This window comes from Brassica napus, chromosome C7 (genome assembly GCF_020379485.1).
Source record: "Brassica napus cultivar Da-Ae chromosome C7, Da-Ae, whole genome shotgun sequence".
Classification (NCBI taxonomy): Eukaryota; Viridiplantae; Streptophyta; class Magnoliopsida; order Brassicales; family Brassicaceae; genus Brassica; species Brassica napus.
In genome coordinates this window covers 24,841,262-24,845,880 of record NC_063450.1, presented here as the reverse complement: position 1 = coordinate 24,845,880, position 4,619 = coordinate 24,841,262, and the positions used below count along the sequence as shown (strand labels likewise).

General features: G+C 40.0%; 1 long non-coding RNA gene across 5 annotated transcripts; it reads right to left on the bottom strand.

The window, feature by feature from the left end:
* Positions 1-417: 417 nt before the first annotated feature.
* Positions 418-4,295, bottom strand: LOC111207394. Of its 5 annotated transcripts, none has more exons than XR_007326135.1 (10): positions 3,360-4,295; positions 3,055-3,284; positions 2,925-2,983; positions 2,721-2,843; positions 2,086-2,218; positions 1,673-1,972; positions 1,101-1,229; positions 922-1,031; positions 757-854; positions 418-687 (listed from the first exon to the last, which is right to left on the bottom strand). It is a non-coding gene; the product is annotated as an uncharacterized LOC111207394 (long non-coding RNA). The 5 variants fall into 5 exon arrangements; XR_007326134.1 differs by having other exon boundaries at positions 1,101-1,972; positions 3,360-3,582; positions 3,720-4,292; XR_007326132.1 differs by having other exon boundaries at positions 418-629; positions 737-854; positions 1,101-1,972; positions 3,360-4,292.
* Positions 4,296-4,619: the final 324 nt, after the last annotated feature.

Genomic DNA, 4,619 nt, shown 5'->3' with positions numbered 1-4,619 from the left:
GACATATAAGAAAAAATCTAATTTTTTTATTATATAGTTAATGTGATTGTTTAATTTTTTAATAATATAAATTTAAACAAAAATGAAGAAGAAATCAAAAATTGTTATCAAATCTTTTTTATTCATAATCATTAATTGCTTTATATATGTAAATCATATTAGGTAATTCCGTAGCTTTTATTTAAGGAAAGAATACACACTTTCTATATTTTAGGTTAATATAATGTTCTCTAGTGTTATATAATTATGAATGTGACACCATTAGATTAAACTATACTTTATATTAGATGCTTTAGAATTCTTTGAAATAGAATTTAGAAGGCATTTAGAGTGCCACCTAGGATTTGAGGTTTTTTTTAATTAATACAAAAATAAGGTTCTAATTTTTCAAATGCTTCTCAATTAATATATAGGGAATTTAAAAGAACAGTGTTTCAGAACTATTAGTATACTGTGCTATTTACATAAAATCTTCGTGCATCGCAAGGTCTATTGTGATAGCTTAGCAATTCAGCTATTTACATAAAATAATTTATGATAGACGTCTGAAAGACAACATGAAAGTAAAATATATCATAAAACAGATTTGGGAGACATTTTCTTACCTAACAGTAGAAGAAAGGCTCTCTCTGTAGGAAGGCCATATGCGCATGCAGCAAACAATTCCATGAAAATAGTCAAAAAATTCTAGAGAAAACAAAAACTTAGTTAGAGGCAGCAATGTCCAACACTTTACCTGATGAAGTTTTAATTCACGTGGCGCTGTTACACCTCTACAAAGCGGAAGAAGAGTTCTGGAAGCAGCTAAGTAGACAGCTTTGGCTTGCTCTTGGCGACTCAAACACTGGGTATTTCTATGCAGTGTCAAAAACCAGATCAGAAAAAATAGATTCTCAGTGATCGCATACAAAAATGGTTTACCTGTGAATGAAGAGGAAGACATCTCAAAGGTGATCTCAGCATATTACGCTAACATCTTCCAATCTACGGGTTTTCAATGGGCAACAAACAATTGCACAAGCACTTCAACCCTGTATCTCAGAGAGTCAAAATGAAAGGCTGATAAGGTTACCGCAAGGACAAGAGATTAAAGAGTCTACCTTTGCTATTAATGCAGACAAGGCTCCTGGTCCAGACGAGGCTTCTCAGCCAGTTTCTTTCAGTCCAACTGGGAGATCATCGGGCAAGCGGTGATAAATGAAATCCAAATGTTCTTCTCCACAGGTTGCCTCGCACCATCAATCAATAAAACACATGTGAGGCTGATTCCCAAATCACAGGAGCACACAGTGTAGAAGACTACAAACCCATTGCCCTCTGCAATATCTATTACAAGATAATCTCAAAACTACTGTCTATAAGGCTAAAAACAGTCCTAGGCTCGATATTCTGAGAACTTATCAGCTTTCATTCCGGGAAGGGCTAATGCTGACATTTTTTTGATCACTCATGAGGTTCTACATTTTCTTAAGACGTCAAAGGCAGAGAATAATTGTACTATGGCTGTGAGACGGATATGTCGAAAGCGTATGAAAAAAATGAGTGGATGTTCATTTCACAAGTGCTAGAAAGACTACGCTTCACTCAACTTGGATCAACTGGATCATGCAATGCATTAGAACAGTAAGTTATTCCTATCTAGTAAATGACTCATTCTACAGAGAAGTCATACCTTCTCGGGGAATTAGGCAAGGAGATCCCCTATCCCCTTACATCTTCATCCTCTGCAGCGAAGCATTGTCGGGTTTGTGCAAGAGTGCGGAAAAGAAAGGCTTGTTCCAGGGAGTCAGAGTAGCTCGAGGCAGTCCGAGAGTGAGTCATCTACTTTTTGCAGATGACACCATGTTCTTCTGCTTAGCTTCCTCCACAAACTGCGAAGCTCTCATGTGTATTCTGAAGGTGTATAAACAAGCCACAGGCCAAATGATCAACAAAACTAAGTCATCAATCACCTTCTCGAGTAAATCTCCACCTAAGGTAAAGGAAAAAGCTAAGTTATTGCTGGGGATCACTAGAGAGGGAGGTCTAGGAAAGTATTTGGGGCTTCCAGAACATTCTGGCCGCAGATAAAAGAGATCTATTTACCTCTATAGTAGATAGAATCAGGCATAAAGCAATTAGCTGGTCAACGAAGAGGCTTTCCCAGGCTGGAAAACTCACAATGCTCAAATCCGTGCTCAGGGCCATCTCAACGTATACAATGTCTTGCTTTATCAGCCTGTACAAAAGAATACAATATGTGTTAACAAGGTTCTGGTGGGATGGAGTTGATGAAAAGAAGAAGATTTGTTGGGTGGCTTGGGATAAATTAACTAAACCTAAAGCTTCAGGAGGTTGGGGTTTGAGAGACATTCAAATTTTTAATCAAGCTCTTCTAGCTAAATTGGCATGGTGTCTCCTAACGGATCTTGGATGCCTCCTAGCATGGGTTTTATTGGGAAAATATTGTCATGGGAAACATTTTCTGGAGGTGGAATAATCTCTTTCTCGTCCTCATGGCTGGAGAGGAATTCTATACGGAAGGGATCTCCTAACGGAAAATTTGGGAAAGGCAGTGGGCAATGGTCAAACGACGAGACTTTGGAAAGATTCATGGATTTCACTTGACACTAATTTGAAACCAGCATGCCCTATTAGAGAAGCATAGTTGGATCTAAAGGTAGCGGACCTTCTAACAAACGACCTAAAGTGGAACAAGTCCCGTATTCAAGAAGCGGTACCTGAGTTTATTGCTCAGATCCAATGTCTGCAACCAAGTTCCAAAGCAGCAGAGGACTAGTATATCTGGCAACCCACATCCTCAGGAGTTTACTCCAAAAAATCATGTTACTTTACAGCATCATCTTCATGTCCAGTATTACCAATAAACAATCAGTTAGAGCAGTTCAATTGGATAAAAGACATTTGGACATGAAGGTTCTCACCAAAAATGTGAGCTTTCCTTTGGTCGATTGCGCAAAATGCCCTCCCCCTAAAAGCAAACCTGCAAAAAAGAGGAATGCTTTCAGCAACGCCCTGTCTGAGATGCCAAGACCATGAAACTAGTACACATACCTTCTTTAATTGTCCCTTTGCGATTAAGGTCTGGAGTTGTGTTCCATTACGTCTAGCAGTTCACATAGTTGTAGACTGTTCTTTCAAAGAGGTAGTAGTCAAATTCCGATCAGCAATATGCCTCCCACACTCAGGTGTCACTTTCAACATCCTCCCGTGGATCTGTTGGACCATTTGGACAACAAGGAATACACTAGTCTTCGAGGATAAAGAAATCACACCGGAGGAAACTGCGCTAAAAGGACTAAGATTATCTAAGGAATGGTCATTCGCGCAAGAAAACAACAATAAATCGAGCTTATCACCTGCAGGTACTCGGTTCTCTCCGGAGCAATCATCGAGAAGAACAGAGGAAGCAGTATCGATTACTTGCAAGACAGACGGTGCTTGGAACTCAAACAAGAAGACAGCGGAATTAGGGTAGATCTTCTCAGGCCCGCCTCTGACATCTCCTTCTCTGGGATCGGAGATTCAAACATTCGTCAAGTCACCACTCATAGCGGAAGCGCTGGCGATGCGATCGGTTCTCTGCATGGCAACAACTTTGGGGTTCTCAACGCTAAAAGTTCTCTCCAACAACACAACGCTCATCAAAGCTATAAACGGTATGAACAAAAAGTTCTCAATTGTTTCTAAAATTTCGCGATTAAGAGTTTCATTCAAACCTGGTTATGAATAAAAAGATGTTTATGATTTGATTACACAAAAATTATGGGCAAAGCTGATGATGAGGAAGTGGTTGTACTGAAGAAGAATCTGAAAATGACGATGTTGGAGAGGAAAACCAAGACTCTGGCTCCGATGGATACAATGGGGTGGAGGTGGTTATTCGAGAGGAGGAGGTGTGGTGGAAACGGTGGAGGGGAAAGATGTGAGGATGGGGGATATGGAGGTGAAGGCCGTGGTGGAGATGGTGGTGGATCTGAACTGGAGGCTTTGGTGGTTATGGAGGTAGAAGATGTGAGGGTGGATGTAATGGTGGTGGGGGTGGGGGTGGTGGTGAAGGTGGTTATTTGAGAGGAAGAGGAGGTGGTGGATACAGTGGAGGTGAAAGACGTGAGGGTGGAGGATATGGAGGTGAAGGTCGTGGTCGAGGTGGTGGTGGATACTGAAGTGGAGGTTGTTGTGGTTGAGGTGGAGGAAGCGGTAGATATGGAGGTTATGGTGATAAGCTGAGGAGAAGAGAAAGGTGATGATGGAGAAGATGAAGAAAAGTAACCAATTTTTTATTGTTCCAACTACATACGAATTATTTATTGGTCACAAAAGTGCATTCGTTTCAATTTTTTTTTTTTAACTCAACATCAACTTATCATTAGCCAAATGTTTTGATACAAACAATTGTGACCACAATACCTCAAGAGGCTTTAACCACAATGTGATATATGGAAGTAGATGTAGCATCATCTAAGATCACTTATTTGGATCCTACATTGCCTCATCTAACTACCTATCACTTTGACCACCATGGAAACAAATTCACTTTACCAAAATGGTGAAAATGAACTGTCCCTTAAACCACTAATTACACGGGCATTGACTAAAACTGAAAACTAGACTTAACA